The 27,441-nt window shown below is 43.7% G+C and overlaps 1 long non-coding RNA gene across 1 annotated transcript; it reads right to left on the bottom strand.

Moving 5' to 3' along the window:
- Positions 1–3,052: 3,052 nt before the first annotated feature.
- LOC116974864 lies at positions 3,053–18,308 on the bottom strand. Its single transcript, XR_004412475.1, has 3 exons — positions 18,269–18,308; positions 10,886–10,888; positions 3,053–3,085 (listed from the first exon to the last, which is right to left on the bottom strand). It is a non-coding gene; the product is annotated as an uncharacterized LOC116974864 (long non-coding RNA).
- Between the last annotated feature and the right edge of the window lie 9,133 nt (positions 18,309–27,441).

Genomic DNA, 27,441 nt, shown 5'->3' with positions numbered 1-27,441 from the left:
GCTAGCCATATGGAACATATTGACCAGGGAAGCACTGCCTCATCATCTGTGATTGAGGTTATCAGGCTGCTCAGTAGACTAAAGTAGTTGAAGTCTCCCTCCACACATGTTTAAATTTCTGCTCAGTTAGTAGAGTTGCCAGCTCATTGGAAACATCTTTGCCATCCTCTCTGGGATAGGTAGCTACCAGCAGGAAGCTGGTCTAGCATATAATATTTTTTATCTGACCTGCAGGTTCATGTTGTGAATCAACAGTGTATTTATAATAATCCGTAGGCTCTCAATACCAGTATTCCTGATTGAGTGGCGGGTCGAAGAGATTGTGTTGTGCACTCTGGTGACTCAGACAAGTGGTTTCAGTCAGAGGACTGCAAAGCATTTCCTGATTCAGGTTTGCATTACGCTAAATTGATAGGGAACTCGTATTCCCACATCAAGGGGAGACTGTGTTTTCAGCTCTAGTCATAAGGTTCCCTCCGTATGGTCAATAGAGGAACGGTGGTTCCAAGTGGAATCAGAGACATCTCATCGGAGGATGAGTGGTCTGGCCAAGAACGAGAGGGGTATATTTCTGATACTTCTCAAGATTACAGAAACAGGGAGCATGCCGAATCAGGTTAGCTTTTGGCTAATCTGATCATGTGTTTAGTTACCCAGTTTAAGATGGATGATTGGCTATCAGAATCTTAACTGATTCAGAGAATCGATCTTGAAGATGCATACCTTGCCAAATCTATACACATGCGGCACAGATTATCTGGTGTTTTGATAACATAGCCAGTGGTGGAAGCCAATGCTGCCCTATTCATATCAAAGGGCATTGGGTCATCGAGTTTTAGATAATATGCAAAATTTGCAGCTGATAATTCTTGGGGGCTATCAGTAGATACCTCTTGCAATATTAAGAATGAGGCAACATGAAATTTAACAGTGCCAATTTTGCTGATTCATTCATGCCATGGTAAGGCGGCTGAAGCAACTCCTATTTACTCAGTCATGAGTGATGGCTGGGGCAGCCTGTCTTCTCGGGCAGCTAGCTCTGCATGATTGTATGGGAAGTTTGTGAACAAAATATGTGAGTTACTTTTAAATGGAAGTAACAGAGGTTGTGTGTACCTTTCAGTTTGAGCCTAGAGAAGCGTTTATGTGACAGCAGAATTGACACTGCTTGTGTTGTCATTCTCTATAGTACCATAAGTGGGACAATAAATGATTGGTTATTCACCCGCTGTTCACTAACGTTATGCAGGGTGTCTTATATTTATGACCACTCTAATAGCCTACATTCATTGTAGTGTGCGATCTATAACAGTAAATTATTATGCAAATATTCTTCTACTGTATTCCTAATGGGAGCAGTATTTTTAAGATGATTATACTTTCATCAACTGATCTCAGCACAAAGAACACAGTCTTTACTCAATCTCTGGCTCGGTCTCTGGGTCATAACTGACATTAGGATAGTTTGCTATGGGAATGATCTCATAAGCAAAGTGGGCATGATTGCGTACATTTAAAGTTGACAGCATACTCACCAGAGCAGAGATTGGGGGTGCCATTAGGTATACAAGTGCACTGAGCTTGCTAGTACCTATGAGATGAAAGATAGTTTCTTTATTGTTATTCAATACTCTCAAGATATTGCTGATGGCTCATTTGCAGCCAATAGAATGGATAGTTCCCTTTCATCATACAGCAAGAGGCATACATAGAGCGTGTTAATAAATTATAAAATTTGGTTAAATATGTCTGGATATTTGCAGATAGAATTCTGCATAGTGTTGCATGAGTTATTGTCTAACTCAAAGTCAATTGGGACTATGGTCCGGTTAAGAACAATGGTCATGTATGCAAGTTAGCATCATGGTATTAATAACCCATGTTTTTTCTACCATTAATGGTTTTTTTGTTTAAGTGTTTCACACAGATTGGGTTAATGCATGAAACCACGGAGCTTTGAAGACTTCACGTAGTCACTCACGTGACTTCGATATAAAATAGAAAAATTAAACGAGAACTTACCGTTTGAAGTTTGATCTTTATTTTATGAGAAGTTGAAGTGAGGGAATACGTGCCCTCCACTCCCAACCCTACTTCTCATAAAATAATTCGGTAGTTTTAAGGTCGTTAATCTTTCTATAGCTTAGGTCAGCAACTATTCTGTGGTTTCATACAGCAGCTCTAAAGATTGACGCGCATGCGGACTGGCGGGCTCTTCACGTATTCCCTTCACTTCAACCTCATAAAATAAAGATCAAACTTCAAACGGTATGTTCTCGTTTAATCTTTCAGTTAAAAAGAACAAGGCATAACCTAGAATTCTTTTGAAGTTTATTAAGACCGAGTTAATGTTAAAAATGAAATAATATAAATGCATATTCTACAAATGCTCTGACATAAATGTAATGGGAAATTATTGAAGATTCTATTAAGATTAAATAATACAAAGTACAATACAATAACGAGAACACTCAAGAGACTGTTGTTTGGAGCCAAAATAGCAAACTGTTGTAGAAACCCAGTAGGTCAGACAGCATCTGTAGAGATAGAGGGATGGTCAATGTTTCATTGTTAAAGCCTGCATCAGTCTTGATCCACTATGTCAACCATCCCCTTGCCTTCACAGTTGCTGCCTGACTCTAGATTTCTCCAGTAGTTTGTTTTTTTCGATACAATAAAATTACCTCTGTTTTCTAACAACCTTAATACTGCTTTACTGTGAACTGTGAGGAGAGTGCTATGAGAGTGCCTGGTGACTTGGACAGGTTGGGTGAGTGGGCAGATGCATACCTGAGGCAGTTTAATGTGGATAAATGTGAGGATATCCACTTTTGGCAGCAAAAACAGGAAGGAAGATTAATATCTAATTGGTGTCAAGTTGGGAAAATGGGAAGTACAACGGGATCTAGGGTCCTTGTTCATCAGTCAATGAAAGTAAGCATACAGGTACAGCAGGCAGTGAAGAAAGTGAATGGCATGAAGGCCTTCATAACAAGAGGAGTTGAGTTTAGGAGCTAAGAGGTCCTTCTGAAGTTGTACAGGGCCCTAGTGAGACCACACCTGGAGTATTGTGTTCAGTTTTGGTCTCCAAATTTGAGGAAGGACATTCTTGCTATTGAGGGAGTGCAGCGTAGGTTCACAAGGTTAATCCCGGGATGGCTGGACTGTCATATGCTGAGAGAATGAAGCGGCTTGTATACTCTGGAATTCAGAAGGATGAGAGGGGATCCTATTGAAACATAAGATTATTAAGGGTTTGGACACGCTAGAGGCAGGAAACATGTTCCCGATGTTGGGGGAGTCCAGAACCAGGGGCCAGAGTTTAAGAATAAGGGGTAAGCTATTTAGAACGGAGATGAGGAAACACTTTTTCACACAGAGAGTTGTGAGTCTGTGGAATTCTCTGCCTTATGGTGGAGACCGGTTCTCTGGGTACTTTCAAGATAGAGCTAGATAGTGCTCTTAAAGACAGTGGAGTCAGAGGATATGGGAAAAGGCAGGAACGGGGTACTGATTGTGGATGATCAGCCATGATCACCTTGAATGGCAGTGCTGGCTTGAAAAGCCAAATGGCCTACACCTGCACCTACTGTCTATTGTCTATTTAATTCTCACTTTGTATCTCCAACTCACATGCATTTCTCAACAACCACAAAATTTAAAAAAAATTATCTCTAACAATCACTTGGAAGAGCTTGTTCCATCCAAACAGACAATCAACCCTGCATTCAGTTTCCTTGCAATCTCCCCTTTAAAATTACGCATTATTTATACATACAGTTCTCCTCACCTTTAGATCAGTTCAAATGGAACTCATCCCAGTGATCATTCTGAGAACTCTGCTCAGGTGATTATTCTTATCCACTTTTTCCTCTGTTGTTGCAAAAGTATGTCTTATTGTATGATACAAAGATCATGCCTGACAATTTAATTGACCCACCCCTGCCGTTGATTGTACTATCTTTGTCTTCATAAGTTCATAAGTTTTAGCAGAATTAGGCCATTCGGCCCATTAAGTCTCCTCCACCATTAAATCATGGCTGATCTATCTCTCCCTCTCAACCCTATTCTCATTGGCCTTTGCCCCATAACTCTTGACACCCTTACTAATCAAGAATCTGTCAGTCTCTGCCTTAAAATTATCCATTGACTTGGCATCCACAGCCATCACTTACAATGAATTCCACAGATTCCTAATCATGTCTGCTTGTTCTAAGTCTATGAAAGTCTAAGCTTCTTTCCAATTCCTGTGTCTCTGAATTCATCTATTGCCCTCTGCAAAGAAGGTCATCCTGTTTGATCTTTTGACCAAAGTGTTTTGATGGGGAACGTTCTGTGTTTCTCAGTGTTATGAAAAGCTAATGAATGGGGTTCACTCCAGCAAATGAATCAGAACTTAGTTGAAGTATGGTTGCTATTTCACTGGGAAAATTGTAAGTTTAGGAGAGAGCCAGACCACAGGGATTCATAGAAGGAAACAGACAATCTGTTTCCTTCAGTTCACAGCTTTTGTTAAATGTTAATTTAAAAGTCCCTTGGTTCTTCGTGGTATGGTGCATTAAAAGGAATTGGTCAATTTATAATTAATTTTGCTTTATCGTGAGTTAGATTTATTCGGTGCAAATTTGGCTACATTCTTTTTCTCGATGGATTAGGCTCCAGACACAGCTGATCATGGATCTCAGACCACACGTAATAAACTGCCCATTTGGCCTCCTATGATCCATTTGTTAGAATGTTCACAGATCATTTTTTCCCCTGATTTTAGCATATCTGTTCCAACTAGTTACAGGGAAAGTAAATTTTGCAGGAAGTTGGTCTAACTGATGTTTGGTAACTTGATGGGCCCCATTGCTTCAGGTTTTGGGAGTTAATTCAAAGTGCTTAGAAGCCAGAATGATTGTATTGGTTTGATATTGTCACGTGTGCCAAGACAGGTGAAGAGCCTTTGTTTGGGTGCTATCCAGTTAAATCAATAATACCATATATTAGCACAATAAAGCCATAACAAGTACAAATGGTAGTGCAGCATTGTAGCATTCCAGTTTCAAAGTGGCAAACAAGCCATCTGGTATGCTTGCTTTCATTGTTCGGGGCATTGAGTCTAAGAGTCAGGAAGTAATGATGCAGCTTTGTAGTACTTTGATTATGCTGCATTTCGAGTATTATGTGCAGTTCTGGTCTCCACAATAAGGAAGGGTGTGGAGACTTTGGAAAAGGTGCAGGTACAGTTCAGCAGAATGGTAACCATCTCTGGATAAAGGATGAATTAGGGGGTATTAAGTACAAGGAGGTGTGTGTGTGTGTGTGTGTGGGGGGGGGGGGGGGGGCATGTGGACAGATATGGATTGTTTTCTTTGGAATGTGGGAGGTTGAGGGGACAGAAGTATATAAAATTATGAGCGGCATCGATAAGGTATACAGTCAGAACATAGAAGCATAGAAAAATAGAAAGTAGGTGCAGGAGGAGGCCATTCAGCCCTTCGAGCCAGCACCGCCAATCATTGTGGTCATGGCTGATCGTCCCCCTTCAATAACCCGTGCCTGCCTTCTCCCCATATCCCTTGACTCCACTAACCCCTAGAGCTCTATCTAACTCTCTCTTAAATCCTTCCAGTGATTTGGCCTCCACTGCCCTCTGTGGCAGGGAATTCCATAAATTCACAACTCTCTGGGTGAAAAAGTTTTTTCTCACCTCAGTCTCGCCCAACATTGGGAACATTTTTCCTGCATCTAGCTTGACCAGTCCTTTTATAATTTTATATGTTTCTATAAGAACCCCCTCATCCTTCTAAACTCCAGTGAATACAATCCTAGTCTTTTCAATCTTTCCTCATATGACAATCCCGCCATCCCAGGGAACCTTCTTCCCAAGATGGAAATATCAAATACTAGAGGGCATCAAATAGGAGGACAAATTTTTAAGAAGTGTCGGGCAAATTTTTTACGCAGACGATGCTGATTGCTTGGATTGTGCTGCTAGGGTGGTGGTTGAGGCAGATGTTATAGTGGCATTTAAGAGACTTATGGATAGGCATATGCAGGGATTGGAGGGATATGGATTATGTGTAGGCAGATGAGAGTTAATAGACAATAGACAATAGGTGCAGGAGTAGCCATTCGGCACTTCGAGCCAGCACCGCCATTCAATGTGATCATGGCTGATCATCCCCAATCAGAACCCTGTTCCTGCCTTCTCCCCATATCCCCTGACCGCTATCTTTAAGAGCCCTATCTAGCTCTCTCTTGAAAGTATCCAGAGAACCGGCCTCCACCACCCTCTGAGGCAGAGAACGCCACAGACTCACAACTCTCTGTGAGAAAAAGTGTTTCCTCGTCTCCGTTCTAAATGGCTTACCCCTTCTTCTTAAACTGTGGCCCCGGTTCTGGACTCCCCCAACATCGGGAACATGTGTCCTGCCTCTAGTGTGTCCAAACCCTTAACAATCTTATATGTTTCAATAAGGTCCCCGCTCATCCTTCCAAACTCCAGAGTGTACAAGCCCAGCCGCTCCATTCTCTCAGCATATGACAGTCCCACCATCCTGGGAATTAACCTTGTAAACCTACGCTGCACTCCCTCAGCAAGAATGTCCCTTCTCAAATTTGGGGACCAAAACTGCACACAATACTCCAGGTGTGGTCTCACTAGGGCTCTGTACAACTGCAGAAGGACCTCTTTGGTCCTATACTCGAGAGTTGGTCTTGGCATCATGTTCAGTATTGACATTGTGGGCCAAAGGGCCTATTCCTGTGCTGTACTTTTCTATGCTCTATGAATTGATTGGGTGAATGCACAGAAGTCCAATGTTTGTAGTGGGATAGGTTGGAAGATCAGGACTCTACCCTTGCTTTATGGGAAGACTATTCAGTGGTCTAAAAACAGAGGAAAAAACTGTTACTGTGTCTGGCATTACATATTTTCAACTTTTAATCTTTCACATGATGGGAGAGGGGAGAAGGAATGACTGAGATAAAAAGTGTCCTTGATTATGTTGGCTACTGTTCTGAGCAGTGTGCATTGTAGATGGATTCAATGGTAAGGTGTCAGATCTGTGTGTTGGACTGGGCTACATCCACAACTCTCTGTAATTTCTTACAGGCTTGGATTGAGCCGTTTCCAAATCAAGCTGTGATGCAACCAGATCATATGTCGTGACGCACATGTGATGCGCACATGACATGCATTATGCGGGCATGGTGCATGGTGATGTAGGCAGTGACGTACAGTCGCGCGCGGTGCCCCAGGATTTTGGGATTCACAAAATCTTCGCGCGACTAGCGTGACGCGCAAATGTAGGGGTTTCGTTTCCCTTTGCTCCACTTCGGGCCCAACTGCCCGAGTTATTCTCTCCCTTGTCGGAGGGTCAAACGGCCACCACTCCACTCGAGCGGTTTCCAAGAGAGAGAATACAACGAAAGGGATTGCCCTAGGTTCTAGACCTCGGAATTATGGTGGGATATGATAAAAGGTTGAATTGACCAGAGTGTGCTGATGAGAGAAAACAGAAACCAAGATGGACTCAAAGCAAGTCTAAAATTTACAGGCTTTATTAAACAATGAGAAATCGAATCTCACCAACACTACATAATACGTGGCTAAACCTATGCTTTAAACTAAGACTATGGACGGAAAACTATCGGGCACGTCGTAAAACTTACTTTACACAATTTTACTTGCAAGTATACTCCCCCTTTACCTTTCTCCCCTCAACCTCCTATTTCGGGAACTTCACCAGGTCATCGGGATACTTACTGTTGGGCTCACGAGCCGTCCAGCAGAGCAGAAAAGAGAGCGAGTTCTGGCTTGACTCCTGCTTTTATACCTGAGCTTCCTTTGAAACTCCCAGGTGGTCCTCTGGATAAAAGGGTTCTTTTGATGATTCCCAGTTTCGATCTGGCATGAACAATGGCTTCCGATGATAAGGAGTTTGCTGATGTCATGATCCCTCAGCCTGATCATTATCCCATCGCCTACATGGGCTCCCATTGTCTCGATGGATGGGTCATCCAAGATGGTGATTGTGCTTGTGCTGGCCTGTTTACCACCGTCTGCTGAGGCTTGGTTCCTTCCTTTGTGCATTCAAGATAATCTCGTTATCTCCGTCTCAACCTTTCCTGCCCACACCATTCGCATAGTTGTGTGATGCCCAAGTCCACAGGCCAGACAGGTTTGAAACTTGAAACTGATTCTGACTGTGGATTGGGGTTTTTTCCGTTGCAGCCAGCAAATCTGTCTTTTTAAAATATCCATGTCTTTATCCGAGTTCTTCCATTATTTTGGAGGATTTGCCCCAATAACTTACATGCCCCTACGATACGTCCATGCTTGCACGGACCGTATCGATTGACAAAGTTAGTGGGCAATCCTCCAGCCTCAAGAGCTGTAAACACTCCTGGTGAGAAGGTGAAATTATGTACCCCGAAAGCCCCCTTAATTGCTAAACTAGGCCCTCGAAGCACATTAACTTACACTATACGCCTTTTACTTTACATCAATCCCACAAACCATACAGTGCCCTCACGACCGTTCCCTGAAAATGCAGGGATTACAACATATGTACAAACACTATTGCACTAGAGTACAGACATTTTACAGTGATGGGGTGTCGTTACGGTGACGTCGGGCGGCTCGATTTACCAGCTGTTGTAATTTGGCCATCCTCCTCCGCCTTTTAAATTTGCAATTAATGCCTAGCAAATACACCACAATTATCATCTGGCAGATGATCAGAACATGGGACACGATGCGGACCCAATGCTGGAACTATGATCCAGGACTCCAGGTCCCACCAACTTGGAGACTTGATCTCTTCGATCTCCCTGGCGATATCCAGAGTCTTTTATTCCAGGGAGAAGAAGTGTTTGTGCGACAACTCGACCGCCACCAGCAACTCTTTTAATTTTTCATTCACTGGGGGAATATCATACCCAAAATGGGCAACATAGTTAAATAAGTCAGTTACATTTTCTCGTACCGAGAGGTGAACCGAAGAAGGTTCCGGGATGGGTAATATTCGCTGCTGTGCCACATGAACTTCTGCCCTGGGTTTAAAGCAGAAGCTGCTGTGCGGTATCGGGCACCACAGCTGTGATCCGTGCTGATACCGCTGGGCACTTGTGGTGACACAGTACATCCCACTGCCTATATACGCCACCTGTGGAGGGACATGGTCTGCCGCCATCGCCTCCATGGTGCAGTTTATAGGCTGTGCCCCAAGAGTCCTGAACCCACACTGAGGCCTAGCCTCAGCGCCCATGTGCTGGGGACACAGGATTACCTGTGCTCCCCGGCTCCGACAACCCAAAAGGTCAATGCCTGTCACAGCTTGCTCCCTCACTATGACATAGGGCGGGACCTTCCCGTAGCGAATATGCACCCCCCCACGAACAACTCCCATGTTCTCCACTCGGTACAGAGGAGCTGGTCGTGCCGAGGTTCCCATCACCGGGATTCTTACGACCACTCCCATTATGGTGTGATTGGACTTTCCGCAATCCACCGGTACCGTGTAGGCCTCGGAGGCCACACGAAGCTGACAAGGACTCAAAGTGCTGTTATAAGGGTGTAGCGCTGCTAGGTGCTGGTTGCTTATCCAGGGGGAGACCCGACCTTGCCTCAGGTCTTCCAGGTTGCTCCTCCCCTCCCCCAACAACCACGCACCATACAGCCCACACACCTCATTCTGTGCAGCCTGATCGGACGCATTCCGGTCCTCTTTAATCAAAGCGTTTATCGTTTTTGCATGTGTCTCCAATTGTGCTATGATTTATTTTAGATGTAGAGTCATTGCCACCTCTTCGTGCAGTCCCGATCCTACCACCGCATTTTCCTCCCCCAGAACCTTTCGTAACTGGCCCTTCAACTGATTGATCTGCAGGGCCAGTTCTACGTTGTCCATGCTATTAATAATAGATGTCCCCGTGTTAAATGCTGTAAACCCGTCGTTAAACACCCCTCGTCTTTGCCTACCGGACCCCAAAGTGAAATCCCCTCCCCCGCGGTACATCTCCTCTATGTCTATGTCCCCAAAATCCAGGTTGTGGAATTTCTGGAACATGACTTTTAAATCCGTCTTGCGGGGGCACCATGCGGGTAACCGCACTTCAGTCAAATCCGACGGACTCCTCCGTGACCCCGCAACGCGCCACGCACATCCGGAGGCACATCATTGCCATCATCCATACGGCGGGGCCACTTATCTGGAAAACAAAGCAAAACACCTCCTTGCCTCCACAGAGCTATCTGCCTAATAATGGCATTTGGGGTTTTGATTGTCTGTTATGGACCACTTTTCCACAGCGCATCCCTTCGATCCCGTACTCCCCTGTAGCTATACAAAACCCTATATCTAATTACGCTAACTACATCTACTTACACACAAACCAATGCTATATACAACGCCACCCGTCTCCGGGTGGCCAACTCATAACTGATCCCCGTCACGCTGGGGCCATCCCTCTGTTGGGCCCTCCCGTGCAGGCCAGAACTCCTCCTGTCGAGGGGCCTGACTGCCCCTCACCTCCCTGTGCACTACGGGGTTTCGAGATACCCCTACGTTCCCTGTGGAGACTGGGCTCCCTCCAGCCGTACTCCGTAGTGCCCTGTTTCAGCCACTCTCCTTCCTGGCCCTCCTGTGGCCGGCCCTAGCCCTAGGTTTAATTAGGGATGGGGACCACCTTACTGGGGGTTTAGTGACCCTGTCACTCCTACGTCTGACCGGGGGTTCCCACACCAGAGGTGATACCTCCATCTCCTCTGTTTCTGCTAGTTCTGCCTCTCTTAGGCAGTCTACGGTACCTGCCTGCGGAGGGCTGGAGTCAGCCTCCTTCTCCGCTGCTTCCAGTCCTCGCCCTGGAACACAGCCGGCTACTTCAGGCTGACTACCTGTGGACTCGCCTGGCTCCCCTACGGTTTCCACATCAACCCGGGTCTGTTCTTGATCTTTACCCCCATACGGTCCCTCTATCTTCTCCTGCCTGCAAATGGCTGCTGAGGCAGCCTTTAAAATGGGGTCTTGTGCCTGGACCGTGGTCAGGTCCGGAGCCAAAACCACTCCCGCACTCTCCTTTTCTCGAGGCTGCTTCCTGGCTGCAGCTACCTGTCCTTCCTCATAGGGGTCCCATGCTTTCCCACTCCTGGCTCCTTCTCTGGCCCTCTGATTTCCCTCGCCCCGTGGACTATGGGGCACCCCACTAGAGAGAGGGGATGTACGGGGATTGTCCGTGTGGACAATGGTACTGGAAGCACCTGTGTCCAGCAGGTAACTCCCGACAACATCCTGGACCTCCATCTTGACCCAGGGTCTCCCACAGGGGCCATACTCTAACGGGCATAGGAATGTGGGCTGTTTCGCTGGAAGTCATAAAGGTGCCGGGGGTGCGGATACAGGCGCGCCCTGGCCTGTTGCCATGGCTACCTGTCCGGACCCTCCCGCCTTGGACTGCAAATAGGTAATTAGATCTCTTACATCTATTGTTTCCTCCGGGGCTGGGTCGGCCGTTACCGGGGTCCTATCCCCCACTGCTCTACTTGGGTTTCTGCACTCCCTCTTGTAGTGCCCGGGCTTCCCACACCTGTAGCACACCAGCCTCATCTCGGAAGAGGTCTGGCTGCCTTCCTGTTTCCACTGCCTCCTTTTGGGGGGTGCCGGTACTATTTTGTGCACCTTGCCCTTAAAGGGCTTCTCCTCACTTCTCTCCCCATTGCGGTATGCAAGGGTGAGCTTCCTGATCACCTCCGCTCGTTAAGGTTTGGGGCAGCTGAGTCAAACCAGTGCTCGGCCTTTGCCCTAACTCGCGGGAGGCAATTCGCCACCAGAGTCTTCAGCCAGTGAGCTGTTCTCTCATCTAAATTCTGCCTATCTAAAGGCATCCCACACGCTCCCTCATACACTGCCCACAGCCTGTCTGCGAACATGTCCGGGGACTCAGCTACCTGCTGCTTTGTCTCCCCCACCCTGGTGAAAGGACTACCCTGATTCAACCCCATGGCCTCCAGAACCGCTGTCTGTGCCGCAACCCATGTTTCAGGTCTTCCCCCTTCCCTGGAGGTCACCGCCTTGCATAGGTATGAATCTAGGGTCATCAGTAGCAGCTTTACCCATTCTACCTCATCGCAATCGTTTATGTCGGCTGCCTGCTGCACCTCCATAAAATGCAATGACGGGTCTCCCGCCCTGGTTAACCTGGGAAAGTGAGCCACCATCCCCCTCAGCACATGTGCCCCATGGGGAATGATGATATCACTCTCTATGGGCCCCCTATCTGCCTGCCCTACCGGGGGACCATATTTCCTTTGCCGTACCGGGCACATCTGCCCTACCCGGGGCTGTTGCCCATTTACCCCCGGCTTTCCCACCATGATCGGTAACCCCACCACCTCGTGCTACACATGGCGCGGAAGCCACTAACTGAAGGTGCTCTCCCGCCCCTCCTTGGGCCTGTCCCTCCCCGGACAACCCGAACCCCACCTGCCGACCCGGACCTATCCCCGGTGCCTCAGGAGGCGGTCTATTCCCCTTTGCCCCTGGGGAATCATCTGCTGAGGGAAGCCCTCTGCCCCCGGGGGACCCCCCTGGTCCTACCAGGTGAACCCGTCCCCTAGTCTTGGACAGAGTCTCCTCCAGCTGCACTATCCTTGCCTGGCAAGGCCCGTGATCACTATCCCCTAGCTCGCTACGGGCCACCCTGTATGCTGCTTGTATATCTTGGAACTTTCCCTCCAGCTCCCTGCACTTCTGTGTACTATGAGCCAGGAGTTCCTGGGCGTTCCGTTCCCTCTCCTTTGCCTCTATCACCTGGCATTGGAGGAATTCCTGTGCATTTCTGTGGGACTCCCTCACCTGCAAGATACACTGCCTGGCTTTACTGCATTCCTCAGATAGCCCTTCCCCTTCTCTAGCGCTTTCTTCAGCGCTGGCCCTAGCTTCTCTCAGTTGCTCTTCCAGTCTATCTACCTGTCTGTGCATTTTTGCTACCTGCTGTGATAGGCACGCTAGCCAAACTGCCTTTTCCTGCCCTTTATTATACGCTTTGCTTTCCGTCCCTTGAGTAGCAGTTCCTGCAGGCTGCTGTGCTGTCAACAATGCTATCACCCATTGTTTAGTGAGATTGATCTTTTTAAACAGATAAGAGTTTGCTGATGTCATGATCCCTCAGCCTGATCGTTATCCCATCGCCTACATGGGCTCCCATTGTCTCGATGGATGGGTCATCCAAGATGGTGATGGTGCTTGTGCTGGCCTGTTTACCACCGTCTGCTGAGGCTTGGTTCCTTCCTTTGTGTATCCAAGATAATCTCGTTATCTCCGTCTCAGCCTTTCCTGCCCACACCATTCAATATCAATATTGTAAACTTTATTGTCAATTCAAATAATGCAACAAGTAGTTACACAGAGGATTGAAATTGCGTTTCCCCAAACTCCAAATGTGCAAGTAATATTTATAACACAGACAGACAATATACCAATAAAGATAGACAATGGACATATACATTATATTCAATATTCACAGTGTGCCAGAGTGTAGTAAAATTTTGATGTATGTTATTAAGGTGCAATAATAAAAGGTGCAATATAGAAAAGTGCAAATAGCATACTGCAGACATTGAGTTAAAGTTAATTTGACAGTCAGTTGGTCTTTGTTTGTGTAATGTTCATGGAATTTTCTTGAGTGTGTTGAGTAGTCTGATGGCCTGAGGGAAAAAGCTGTTTTTTGAATCTGGTGGTTTTGCTCCGCATGCTGCGGTAGCGCTTGCCGGATGGTAGGAGGGTGAACAGTTTGTGTGCTGGGTGGGTGGTGTCTTTGATGATATTGGTTGCTCTCTTGCGACAGCGAGATGGGTATAAGTCCTGGATTGCTGGTTGGGGTGATCTAGTGATCTTCTCCGCTGTCCTCACCACTCTCTGTAGGGCCTTCTGGTCAGCAGCAGAGCAACTGCCATACCAGACTGAGAGACTGCTGGTAAGAATGCTCTCAATGGCACCCCTGTAAAAAGTAGTGAGGGCAGAAGGGGGGAAGTCGGCTCTCCTCATCCGTCGAAGGAAGTGGAGGCGTTGCTGTGCTTTCTTGACTAGGGAGATGGTGTTGGTGGACCATGTCTGATCATCTGTGATGTGCACTCCCAGGAACTTGGTGCTTTTCACAGACTCCACTGCACTGCCATTGATGGTGAGTGGGATGTGTGCTGTCTGTTTCTTCCTGTTGTGTGATGCCCAAGTCCACAGGCCAGACAGGTTTGAAACTTGAAACTGATTCTTTCTGTGGATTGGGGGGTTTTCCGTTGCAGCCAGCAAATCTGTCTTTTTAAAATATCCATGTCCTTATCCGAGTTCTTCCATAATTTTGGAGGATTTTCCCCAATAACTTACACAAACGACGCCCAAGTGGGACAGTCCCTCAATTATATAATGACCCAGTCAGACTAAACATGGAATATTGTGCATGGTTTTGGCCCTATCTAAAAAATATATACTTTCCAATGAGGAAGTGCAGCAAAGATTTGCTAGATTACATGGCGGGTTTGCCAAGTGAAAAGAGATTGTGAAGACCACGCCAATATGCTGTAAACATAAGAATCGAGGAGATTACAACATTCTCATTGGACTCAACAGGCTGAGTACAGAACAAATGTTTCCTTGGGATGAGGATCCAGAGCCAGAATGAGGGGTACCAATCTACGATTGAAGTGAGGAAATATTTCTCCATGGAGTGGATGGCGATTCTTTGGAATTATCTAACACTGGCAGTTATGAAGTCCTAGTCACTGAGTTCGATCACAACTGAGATCAATACATTTACGGATCATAAGATAACAAAGGAATAAGGTTATGTGGACAGGAAGTGGCATTGAGTCGGAAGGCCAGGCATGATCTAGATGTGATGAACGTGAAGAGCAAATGGCCATATTCTGCTCCCATGTTTACGCTCTTATGTTTAAAATCTACCTCTTAGATCTAGATCAAACTTTTTTTGTCTGTCCAAAGTGATTCGATGCTAAATATTATTTGACAGTGCTCCCAAGAAACGCCTGGTGTGATTGTTAATTTGGAAGGTGCCATATAAATATAGGCTTTTATTGTTGCTGTCACATGTACAGTGGTACGTCAGCTATGTAATAATATTAACAGTTAACCCTGTGGAACTGGGAGGAAATCTTTCTTGTTGACATGTTATTATTATTTTAGATTACTAGGAAGCATTCTGTTTTATTTATTATCAACATCCCTCATCCAAACACAGTTTGATCTGCAGCTTTGGCAATAAAGGGAGCTTACCTATGTATATCAACGGTATTCTGATTGGTTGGTGGCCAATGAGCACTTCAGATTGATAACCTTATATTGCTTTAGATTTTACAGAACGCGGTTTAAATTTAGTTGGCTTTATAACAGGAGTGTATATTTTGGATAGTGTGTTGAGCAGTAAAGCATTTCTTCTACAGATTCTTTTTTTCCCCATAACTCAGTAGGCAGCCTATTTCAGGTTATATATCTTGATGACAAATACCGAGGGGAAAATGTAGAATATTCTGAAATCCAGGGGAGCTTTGTGTTGGGTTGAAAGTTTCCAGTCGTGTTCCCTTGCTGAAACTGTTTTGTTCAGAAAGTTTTTCCTTCTTCATATGGGGCAGTTTTAAAATACAAGAGAAGTGCATTTTGTCTTGCGTAAACATGTCACTTGTGGCTTTATTATTTTTTCATCTCAGAATCAGAATCGAGAGCTTAAGCTCCACTCAAGTAACGTTCTTTTAGGAAGGAGATGAGGAGAAATGTCTTTAAATCAGAGGGAGGTTAATCTGTGGAATTCTTTGCCACAGAAGGCTGTGGAGGCCAATCAGTGGATATTTTTAAGGCAGAGATAGATAGTTTTGTGGTGGCTCCCAAGGGTCGCGCCATCATACTGTCGAACCCCTCGGCCCGGGAGTGGTTCAGTCCGGAGGCGGTCCTTAACCAGAGGGTTTAAAGGCAGGGGTTTGGGTGCCATCTTTCTCTCGTTTGGACCTCCCTACAACCAGGAGGAACATAATTAAAGGTGCCTCTCAAAATACTCGACTCCTCTCTTCCTTTTTGAGACCCATGCACCACAGTTTCTTGATTAATACAGGTGTCAGAGGTTGTGGGGCGACGGCAGAATAAAAGGGTCAGGAGGGAGAGATAGATCAGCCACGATTGAATGACGGAGTAGACTTGATGGGCTGAATGGCCTAATTCTACTCTTATCCCTTGTGACATGACAGGTGACCTCAGAACACAAATTGACACTGCATGCTACTACTGAGTGACTGCTGCAAAGTGAATGGTTCCCCTGATTTTAGACACTGACCTAGGTCCAATTTCCTGCTCACGAGAGTCGTAAAATATGCTATTGTACTATAAGTAGTGAAGTATCTCACCGTCCTGTTCAGCCAAAATTTAAAATAGGTGTTGTTTGTACTTAATTAATTTTAGTTTACGGACATATACGCTGTGAATTTATGGAATTCCCTGCCACAGAGGGCAGTGGAAGCCAAGTCACTGGATGGATTTAAGAGGGAGTTAGATAGAGCTCTAGGGGCTAGTGGAGTCAATGGATATGGGGAGAAGGCAGGCACGGGTTATTGATAGGGGACGATCAACCATGATCACAATGAATGGTGGTGCTGGCTCGAAGGGCCGAATGGCCTCCTCCTGCACCTATTTTCTATGTTTCTATGTCTATGTTTCTATGTTAATTTGGTTGCTATGTTTCCTGCATTTACCACACATCAAGTTACTTCATTAATTTATCTGGTTAGAAGAAAGGTTCTATTTAAATGTCTTTCTCTCTTACCATCTTTCTTTCTTTCTTTCTTTCTTTCTTTCACCTCATTTTTTTCCTCTTTGTCCTCATCATATGCAATAGACACTTTGCAACACTGTCCATTTGTTTATTTAAACACCTACTCTGATGCTACATGAGGCAATTTATCAGCAAAGTCGTTCAGTTTTCAGTAGATTGTGATTGTGTTTATATTACTGTTTCTCAGTGAAGGTAATCACTTCACAATTTACCCTTGCCAGCAGAATAAAAGCTGAACGTAGTTTTTTTTACTTTAAATAAAAATAATATACTTGCCTTCATCAACATATGCAAACTTTTAAGAAGTATGCACATTAAGAGTTTTGATTAGCTGAAGTACCTTCCTGAGTCAATGTGAATGTAGCAGTGTGTATGTATGGAAATAATTCTTATGTGCTGCATTCTGTTAATTTTGTCATTGAATTGAATACTTTATTGTCACATGTGACAAGTCACAGTTAAAGTCTTTGCTTGCTTACCCAAGGTATGCAAATAGTCACCCATCATCATCAGAAGGGCAGGGGTCATGGCCAATATAAATATTTCACGGTTAGGATAAATTAGCACATCGGCCAAGTAGTGGAGGGAATATGATGCGTCCCAATGTATTTTGATTCAGGACCTTCATTATCGAGTATTGATGAGGGCAAATAGACCCAAAATGCTGGAGTAAATCAGCGGGACGGGCAGCAACTCTGGAGAGAAGGAATGGGTGATGTTTCAGGTCGAGACCCTTCTTCAGACTGCAGAGGGGCTTGACCTGAAATGTCACCCATTCCTTCGCTCCAGAGATGCTGCCTGTCCCTCTGAGTTACTCCAGCATTATGTGTCTATCTTTGGTTTAAACCAAGATCTGCAGTTCCCTCCTACACATTGATGAGGACAGAGTAGTAGATGTTGTCTATACAGACTAGCAAAGCCTTTGCCAAGGTCCCACATGGTAGGCTAGCCTTGAAGGCTAGATCATGTGGGATCCAGGGAGAGCAAGCTAAATTAACTGGCTTCGTAATAAGTAGCAGAGAGTGATGGAGTAATGTTGTTTATTCGGTCTGGAAGCCTGTGACTAGTGGTGAGCCACATGGATCACTATTGGGCCCATTGTTGTTTGTCAATTATATAAATGATTTGAATAAGAATTTACATTGCATGGTTTGTAAGTTAGCAGGGATCTTGATGAGATAAGTAAGTGGACCAGGAAATGCCGCAATGTTCAATTCAGATAAGCATGAGTTGTTCCAATTTGGGAAGTAAAACTAGAGTGTACCAGAGAGTTCAAGGAGTACAAGTACATAGTGCCATCACAGGTAGGTGGAATGGTGAAAAAGACATTTGGTAGACTGCCCTTCATCAGTCAGGGCATTTAGTATTGAAGTTGGGATGTTCTGTTGTAGTTGTACAAAACAATCCTGAGGTTGCACTTGGAGTATTGTGTACAGCTTTGGTAAACCCTGCTGCAGGAAATACGCCATTAAGCTAGAAAGAGTGCAAAGAAGATTAATGAGAAGTTTTCCCGCACTTGAGGGCCAGAGTTATAGGGAGAGATTGGGCAGGCCAGGACTTTATTTCTTATGGAGGTGTATACATGGATAGAAAAGGTTTAGAGGGATATGGACCAAATGGGGATGATTGCGACTAGTTTAGATTGGTATCTTGGTTGGATAGACAATTTGGTGTGAAGGACATGTTTCCGTGCTGTATGACTCTGTAATGTGACCCGCCAATGTAATACTTGAGAGCGCAATCAGAGAAGCAACACCTTCAAGCAACTTGAAAGGCAGTTCCACTCAACAGAAGCTGTCATTAATTTGTTTTCAATTTGTATTAGTTCTAATCTTATAAAGGATAGTTGTAATAAAATTATTGACGGCAATGAAGGAAACAAAAGATAATTATATTGCCCACCTCTGATTTTTTCCTGTGGGCACTTGGGGTATAGGTATCAGAGTTAGAATCAGTCATGCAGAATAGTCATACAGCCCAACTTGTTCATGCCGACCAAGATGCCCCATCAAAGCTTGTCCAATTTACCAGTATTTATGCATATCCCTCCAAACATTCCCTATCCATGTCCAGGTGTCTTTTAAATGCTGTTATAGTACCTTCATCAACTATCTCCTCTGGCAGCTCAATCAATATATCCACCACCCTCTGAGGGAAAAGGTTGTCACTCTGGTTCATATTCAATATTGCCCCCTTCATTTAAACCCATGATGTCTGGTTCTTGATTCCCCTGCCTTGGTAAAATACTCCATGCATTCACAGTTGGCAGTATTCAGAGAGATGTAAAGACAACTGGTGCTAGCCTGCGGTTGTGACTAAATGAGATACTGCTGAAAATAGAGAGGATGGGAGCACAGCACTATGTCTGTATGGAGTTTACGTCTTCCCTCTGGTTTCCTCCAGGTGCTCCAGTTTCCTCCCACATCCCAAAGACGTGTAGATTTGTAGTTTAATTGGCCTCTGTAAACTTGCACCTAATGTGGAGGGAGTTGATGAGAAAGTGGGATAACATAGAACTAGTGTGATTGGGTGACCGACAGTCGACATGGACCCAATGGGCTGAAGGATTTGTTTCCATGCTGCATCCCTAAACTAAACTAATAATAATAAAGAACATGGAAATGGCCTACACCTGTGCACAGGGATTTTCCTTCTCAGCAAGAAACATTCTTTGGCAAGGCTTTTTCTACATCTCACATCTACCCCCTATGACCTTGGTCTAGACATTGCTGGTATGGGGTACAAAATAAGGGAAACATATCTCACTACCTTTATCATCTTAACAAGTGTGGTCTAAAATATTTGTGAACACTGACAATACATTAACAAAGCAACTTCTTAAATGATTCTGATGATGCCATTGGGAATGATTGAAACATGAACTGTTTTTTATGATCTTGGAGCAAAAGAAATTGCATACTTTTGCTCTTGTTTTATGGGCCTACATTATTTTGTGCATTCTAGCATAGGCAAGTTCTTTCTGAAAAGAACCATGCTGTTTTCGAACTGACAACTTCAACTCCATCCGGAAAACAGGGTTTATATTCTTCTCGTTCTACCTGAAAGGAATTAGTCAAGTCATTTGTTTTTTGTGATATTTATATTTTTTAAATCATCACATTCACCCAAGAAGCAATGGAAAAGGATAGTTGAGTGATTAAGCACAATTATTATCCATGACAAACTTGGGAAAAGTAGGACTTACAAAATTTGCAGATTACACCAAATTGAAGATAATTTATATCGTAGATGACAGTAATAAAATGCAGGAAACCATCAATTCTCTTGCCGAATGATGGTATAATGGACAAAAATAAACATTGATATGGTTAAATATGAAGTGATATGCTTTGACATGGCAATACAAAGGTTTTGCATTCATTGCTTACATAAGGGAGAGGAGCAAATGTGTTAGATAAATAAGTCTAAGTTTTATATATATTCTTTAGATTAACGAGATCAGAAATTAAAGTAAAGACAAGGGAATTGGGATTCATTTCTGGAGGCATGGAGTTGAAAAGCTGAGACATAATGCTAAACTAAGCATGCAGTATGATGACAATTCTGGTATCCACATTTCAGAAGATGCATCGGGTAAGGCATAAACACTATTTACTGCAGTAATGCCAACATTGTTAATACCAACATAAAATAATGAAAGGCATTTTAATAAGGAAATGAATTATGTTTCCACTGGTGGGAGAGTCTTGGACCAGAGGTCATAGCCTCAGAATTAAAGGGCGCTCTTTTAGAAAGGAGGTGAGGAGGAATTTCTTTAGTCAGAGGGTAGTTCATCTGTGGAGCTCATTGCCACAGAGGGCTGTGGAGGCCGTCGGTGGATATTTTTAAGGCAGAGATAGACAAATCCTTGATTAGAATGGGTGACAAGGGTTATCGGGAGAAGGAAGGAAATTGGGATTAGGAGGCAAAGATTTGCCATGATTGAGTGGCGGAGTGGACTGGATGGACAAAATGGCCTAATTCTACTATAACTTGTAATTTGTGAACGTGAACATTGAGAAATGAAACGTATCAGATGTTGAACAGACTTGGGATCTTTTGAAGATTCTGTAATGATGAACAAAGGTCTTCAAGAACATGTAAAGGTTTTAATTGGTGGACATTGAAGAATTGTATCCATTTCTGATGATTTTATTTTTTAGTTTAGTTTAACGATACAGTGCGAAAACAGGCCCTACGACCCACCGTCTGCGCTGACCAACGATCCCCTTACATTACTATCACAATGCCTGTGATGGACAGGGCTGAGTCCACCACTCTTGCAGCTTCGAGCATTCCTGTGTGTTGGAATTGCTTTGGACGACACACACAAAAACAAATTATACATAACTTAAACACAAATTATGCACACCATTTCTTGAAGAAAGAAGACTGTTCAAAAGTCAACCCATTAGTGTAAAAACAGAATGAGGAAAAGCAACCCCATGGTAGTGCAAGTGATGGATTGTGGTGTTCTGTTGTCGAGGTAGGATTAGGGTTGTGCAGGCTGGTTCAGACCTGATAGCTATAAACTCCACAAGTAACAGACCGGCAGCTCAGTCCCAATATAAATATTGCTGCTAAAAACCCAACTTTCAAGGATGTTCTCAACACAGTGAAATATGTTGATTAATGTGGGTTCTTTGCTAGTGTTGGTCTCAGCTTAGCACCGGGCAGCACAGTGGTGCAGCGGTAGAGTTGCTGCCTTACAGTGCTTGCGGTTTCAATTCTGACTGCGGGTGCTGCCTGTACGGAGTTTATCCCCGTTCTCCCCGTGACCGCATGGATTTTCTCCAAGTCTTCTGTTTCCTTCCACACTCCAAAGACATGCAGGTTTGTAGGTTAATTGGCTTGATGTATGTGTAGATTGTGTATAGGATAGTGTTAATGTGTGTGGATCGCTGGTCAGTGCGGACTCGGTGGGCCGAAGGACCTGTATCTCTAAAACAAAAAACAATTTAAACACATGGATTGACATCAATAGTGGCTAAACTTTATATAATCAAGTGTATACAGTATTCAAAATGCATGTCTCATCCATCTGTCCAAAATACTCCTGGCTTTATATTGCATTGAATATGTACTCTGTCGATTTTGAACTGGAGGCATTTTGCTACCAGCGAGACTACAAATGTGTAAAGAGCTTAATTTAGCATTCTTTTTCAGTAATATTGTTTAACATCATCCAGGGAAAGAGAGAGTAAAACAAATGTTGTTATTTTGTAGCTTCTCAGGCATAATTATACAATAGACAATAGGTGCAGGAGTAGGCCATTTGGCCCTTCGAGCCAGCACCGCCATTGAATATGATCATAGCTGATCATCCCCAATAGGTACCCAGCCTTCTCCCCATATCCCCTGACTTTAAGAGCCCTATCTAGCTCTCTCTTGAAAGTATCCAGAGAACTGGTCTCCACCGCCCTCTGAGGCAGAGTATTCCACACTCACAAATCTCAGTGTGAAAAAGTGCTTCCTCATCTCTGTTCTTAATGGCTTACCCCTTATTCTTAAAACTTAGTCAAAGAATTGTGCAGAGTGTGATGATGATGAAGGCTATTTGGTTTAGGACACGAGCAAAGATTTAAAGTTAGTAAACCTTAAACTAAACAAAAGATTAAATGAACAATTTTGACTCATTTAACATAGAATATTCAAGCAGCAAAATGTTATGAGGCAGACTTAATTGATTCCTTCAAATAGGAAGTGCCTATTTATCTGGTTAGGAACAAGATGGGAGAATACATAGGTGGAAATAAATGAATATAACCACATGGTCAAATGGATAACATGGTCACTCTGCTGCTACAATGAGAAATACAGTCTGAAAAGCAGCAGGCCTAAAAGGATGAAAGGATGTTTTACTACACTACCTAGGGCTTGCAATTTGAAATGAAGGGCACTTTGTGCAGTGTGATGTGATTCCAGGGAAGAAACAATTTGATCGCACCTGCAGTAAGGCTGCTGAGTCAGTTGTTAATGAGCTAACAAGGCTCTTAACTGCTTTAAGACTTGTATTTCCTTAAATCCAACTGTGACTGCAGAAAGCTGTTTTGAATGAAGTAGAAATGGCACAGAAGAGAAGTCAAGCCTTAGGATGTTGAAGATGGGGTGAAGGAGTAGCAAATTAGCTTTTGCACAAGCAGAGTGCATAATCGACAAACAGGAGTGTGTCTGTGTGGGAGGAAAATAGCAGAGACATCAGCAGCCTGTAGCAATGAAGGAAACAAGATTAAGGTACATCTCTCCCCCACCCTAGTCGGCGTACTAGTTTCACTGTCGTCCTGCTGAGTTTCATAGTTTGTATCACTCGTTATCACTTTTCCTACAGCCAACAATGGACTATCGTGGACTACACCTTGCCTTGATCATCGTTGCTGGCATTAATTTGTCCTGTTGCATATTTTTCATTAATTTCTTCTATGTAACTTTTCATATCTCTCGTTTCCCTCTACCCTGATCTCAGTCTCAAGAGGGATCGCAACCCGAAACGTCACCTATTCCTTTTCTCCAGACATGCTGCCTGACCCATTGAGCCCAATTTTTTGTGTCAATCAAGGTATATGGCTTTTTATTTGTTCACAGATTGTGGGTGTCAGTCGCATTTATTGTCCTTTCTTAGTTGCCCCTAAACTGAAGGAACAGTTAAGATCCAATTACAGTGGTGGGATTGGAGACAAGACCAGCAGCATACATTTCCTTTCCTGATTGATGTGAATAACCTAAAGTGGACACCACAGTCCTGATGAAAGGTGTTGATCCAAAACATCAGCTGTCCATTTCCCTCCATGGATGCTGCCTGGCCTGCCAAGTTCTTCCAGCAGCTCTTCACCATCTATTGAGGCAGCTTGGTGTAACTCTGAAGATCCTGTCCCTGAATGCCCTGACGATCTTTGATGGCTTTCCAGCCATTATGCAGTGTAATAATGTTGTCTTTTTGATAGATTCTATACTATTTGATGTACTTTTAAAGAAAAATACAAATTATTTAGGAAAAAGAATGAATTTAATTTACAAATAAATAACATTAAAATATAATCAGCAAAGTCCTTACTTGAGTTACCTTTTCTCAGATGATCAGCAATCTCTTTTAAATGAATGGGGTCACTGATCGTACACATTTTCGCTGGTAGAAAGCTAAAGTCCAGATGCCCACTGAGCTTAATGTGGCCTGCTAATGATAATGAGAAGGAAGCATGCGCAGTCAATCTGGCAAATCTCAGAGAGCCTCCTGTAGTTGACTGGAATCACCTTTTTCAAATGTCGGGGCTGTGATTGACCTATCACTTTTTAAAAAGCAATTCACAGAGTAGCCGTAGCTCGAACAAGATCTTTGGACTGAAGAAGTGTCCCATCCCGAAACGTCACCTATCCTTGCTCTCCAGAAATGCTACCTAATCCGTTGAGTTACTCCGTCACTTTCTGTCCTTTTGTGTAAACCAACATCTGCAGTTCCTTGTTTCTACATCTTGTGTTTAATGCTGAATTTAAACGCTCTAAAAAGACAGTGTTCTTTTTAACCCACGGCTGTCTTTACATTGATACTGAAATTGTGCTGGCTTGGTCAATGGTGAAGAATTAACTTGTCTTATTCCCTAGTTAGAACACCCATTAGATTCCCATCAGTTAGAGCTCTCCTGTGTTGTCCAAGTGTTAAAACCAATACAGATATTGTGAGCAGGGGTGGCATAGTGGTGCAGCAGTGGAGTTGCTGCCTCACAGCACCAGAATCCCGGATTCGATCTTGACTATGGTTGATGTCTGTGCAGAGTTTGCACGTTCTCCCTGTGACTGCATGGGCATACTCCAGGTGCTCCAGTGCCATCCTATATTCCAAAACCTCTGGAAGACGACTCCGGACTGCCAAAACCGCCACAGCTAGACATAAAAACAGCTTTTTTCCACGAGCAATAACTCTACTCAATAACCAAAAGTCTGTAGCCTCCTTTTGCTCTGGTATGTTATTTCATTCACATGTTTAAACTATAATGTTTTATTCTTAATGTTTTAATGTTTTATGTTTTATTCTTAATGGCTTACTGTATGTCGTGTTACTTGCGAGCGGAGCACCAAGGCAAATTCCTTGCATGTGTACATACTTGGCCAATAAACTTATTCATTTATTCATTCAAAACATGTGGGTTTATAGGTTAATTGGCCTCTGTAAATTCTGCAGAATGAACCTCCATAAAGAAGTTATCTCTAAGCTGAGACTTCACTAATTGCAAATCCACAGGTATATTTTGAGAGCACCGTATACCACTTATCCAGGCTGCAAAGAGCTTGCATGATTGTCAATGGCTCTGCTACTTTCAAATGTTGAAGAAGGGCAGCACAGTGGCAGTGGGTAGAGTTTCTGATGTAGCACCAGACCTGGGTTCAATCCTGATTACCGGTACTGTCTGTATGGAGTTTGCATGTTCTCCCTGTGACCGCATGGGTTTTCTGCGGATACTCTGGTTTCCTCTCACATTCCAAAGATGTACAGGTTTACAGGTTAATTGGCTTCTGTAAATTGTCCCTAGTGTGCACGGATAGAACTAGTGTATGGGTGATCGTTGATCGGCGCAGACTTGGTGGGCAAAAGGACTTGTTTCCATGCTATCTAAACTGAACTAAACTATCAGAAAGTAATTTTATAATATAATTTTTATAAAAATTGAAAACAAATATTTTAATTAACACAAGCAAATCCAACATTCCATCTTGCCTCCCTTCCCTGGTGAACCTGTCAATTGAAATGAATGAACTTCCTGAACCTGCACCTGGTCTAACCGAAGGCTGTTTAAAAGGGTAGATTTCCCAATGCAAGTGTTGAGATACCACTTTAGAGAATGAGACACCTTGAGGAATTTTTAAGGAGCCTATCATCAGAGTATATTTGAGGAATATCTGGCCATCAGCTGTGGAGATCTTTGAGACTTCCACATCCACTGATATTGTCATGGGTGTCGCAAACCTCTGCAACACTATCAATTACATACTGAACTACTGATATTTGGGTGGAGGTTGCTGACCTAGATTTCTCCCAGACTTCAGTCAGTAAACGTTTGACTCCTCATCAATCTCCCATGACCAATTTATTTTGTATCTCAATAGAAAATAGACATTTGGCCCTTCAAGCCAGCACCACCATTCAATGTGATCATGGCTGATCATCCCCAATCAGTACCCCGTTCCTGCCTTCTCCCCATATCCCCTGACTCCGCTATCTTTAAGAGCCCTATCTAGCTCTCTCCTGAAAGTATCCAGAGAAACGGCCTCCACCGCCTTCTGAGGCAGAGAATTCCACAGACTCACAACTCTCCATGAGAAAAAGTGTTTCCTCGTCTCCATTCTAAATGGCTTACCCCTTATTCTTAAACTGTGGCCCCTGGTTCTTGACTCCCCCAAAATCGGGAACATGTTTCCTGCCTCTAGCATGCCCAAACCCTTAATAATCTTATGTTTATCTTATCTCCTCGCTTTTTCACTAACTGTGCATATTCTTTTCCCAGTAAGGGTTAGATTTGAATTACACTGCAAGATACCATAATTGGACATGCATTCCTAGGTTAGAATCAGAATGAACCAGATTTCAGAACGGGCTCAATGTGTTCTCAACAGGTATGTTTTTTGAACTCTGAGTTTCATTATTAATCCATAATAATTGCAGTTCTGCGTGCTGATCAGCTGGGAAATGAAGCAGATTAAAACGTAATTTGGGATCTTGACTCATCAAATGTTTCCCCACAGCATGTGTTGGAAAAATTGTATTTATTCAAGGTTATCACCGTCCCTTATACAAGCAGAACCTAATACACCATAATTTCTGCTACTGCACAAATGAGACTACATGAAAGAAGTAACGTTAAAGGGTGATGTGGATACAATAAGCTGCAGATGTTGGTCAATAGAAAAAAAGACAAAGAGTGTTGGAGTAACTTTGCAGGTCAGTCAACGTCACTGGAGAACATAGATATGTAGCTTTTCAGGTCAGGAATGAGCTTCCAGTGAAGGTGGTGGAGGCAGGTTCGTTTTTATCATTTAAACCGTTCTTCAGGAGGGGTTGAGCCGAAACATCAGCTATCCATGTTCTCCAGAGATGCTGCCTGACCCATTGAGTTTCTCCAGCACTTTGTGTCTTTTAATGTTAAAGTTTGATCTTATTTTGTGAGAACTGGAAAAAGTTATAGGGAAAGCAGCTTTAAAACCATGAAAGAGGAGAGGAGAGGAAAGAACCCTATCATTACATCAACAATAAGTGAAAGAGAGATTAATATTGAGAGGAATGATAAGAAAGGCAATCATGATTGGTCAGGTGAGAATGAAAGAACTGAAACATTGGTTTCAGACCTGTAATTGGCAACAGCATAATCTTATCAGAGAAAAATAGAACCATACTTGAGTTGAACTGTGGAACAAGGGCAAATTCAGAATGTTGTAAAGCACCTAATGCTGTGCAGGGCTTCTGCGTTTCATTGAATGTCATTGGAGAGTACATGAGCTCAAGCATCACAGAGTGAGAGATAGTAAAGAATGATAAAATGGGATGTGACAGGAAGTTCAAATTAAACTTGGTCTATGTATTGGTGCTCAGTAAACCAATTACCCAGCCACTTGGATATTTGGTCTCCCCAGCAT

Source organism: Amblyraja radiata, chromosome 7 (genome assembly GCF_010909765.2).
Source record: "Amblyraja radiata isolate CabotCenter1 chromosome 7, sAmbRad1.1.pri, whole genome shotgun sequence".
Taxonomy (NCBI): domain Eukaryota; kingdom Metazoa; phylum Chordata; class Chondrichthyes; order Rajiformes; family Rajidae; genus Amblyraja; species Amblyraja radiata.
Note: the sequence above shows the minus strand (reverse complement) of the source record. Positions and strands in the feature narration are given on the sequence as shown.